Here is a 1299-nt window from a genome sequence, read left to right on the forward strand (position 1 = left end):
GTGACAGTGACCCAGGGGTCTCACATTGCAAGATGGTGGAAGCAGAGAGAGCAAGAGAGAGCAAAAAACAGACTCTCCTCTTCTTTTAAAGCCCTCAGAACCATGCCACTGACCACCGTTTTTAATCCATTCACTACTGCACGGTCCTACAATCCAATCACCTCTTTAAGCCTCCATTTTTCAGTTATCATAATAAGATTTCCCACCCTCTTAACATCACAGTGAAGGCCAAGTTTCTAATACATAAAACATGGAGGATACAACTCAAGCTTCAATGAGTTTTGGGGGGACAGAATTCAATCCCCTACAACTTTCTTTTAAAAATAAATATAAACCTGCATAAAATGTAGTCCCACACTATAAAAATTATGAAAGCAAATTCTAACACTGAATGAAATGATTCTAGAAGGAAGGATGGAAGCACGAGAAGCAATATGTAGCACTGGTAAAGGGTAAACATATACACAACATAAAATTCAGTTAACTGTTTAAATAATCCACAGTAATACCTTATGGACCTTATAACATACTTAGAAATTAAATATATGATAAAAATATTAAAAATGTACAAAAAATCAAATGGCTGTAAGGTTATTGAATTATTTAGGAGATGGGAAAAGTACAAATGTAAGTAGATTATAATTCATTAAAATGTTATTGGATATCACAAAAATATAACAGAATATTAATAACAGAAAATAGTGAAAAGTAAGGAAAAAAGCAAATAAGATAATGCAAATTATATGTTAAATATTTTGATTAACACAAAAGAATAGAAAGAAATAAAGGAAAAAATTTAAGGTAAGAATTGAAAAGAAATAGCGAAATGTTAGACTATTACATATACAGTAAATCCACTACAAATAAAAATATATATTGGCAGGCATCCTAAGGAAAAGCAACCATTAATTACATCTGGTGTCAATAGACAAAATTAAAACAAATTTAGTTATATATTTATGGTAATTGTCTTTTATTTACAATTCTTCAATCAGGGAAGCCTCCATTCAACAAATTAAAATGAGAGTGCCCACTGTGTAATGGCAGAACAGTGGGTTTTGTAAAGTAGGAACAAGGAAACAGAACTAGAAAAGAACATGATCAATTAACATCAGGTTACTTCAGGTCACTTTTGAATGAGTTAAAGCAGAGAGGACTTCCTTATTACTCTAACTCAGGTAGACTGGAACCTGCTGTTTTCCAGAAAAGCTGATCTATTTGGGGATCTATGTGTTTCCTTAAAGTTTCAGTTTCATTATGTGGCATTTAGCATGAGTGACTCCATTTTGGTTTGGTCTG

Source organism: Galeopterus variegatus, unplaced genomic scaffold (genome assembly GCF_000696425.1).
Source record: "Galeopterus variegatus unplaced genomic scaffold, G_variegatus-3.0.2 Scaffold12428, whole genome shotgun sequence".
Taxonomy (NCBI): Eukaryota; Metazoa; Chordata; class Mammalia; order Dermoptera; family Cynocephalidae; genus Galeopterus; species Galeopterus variegatus.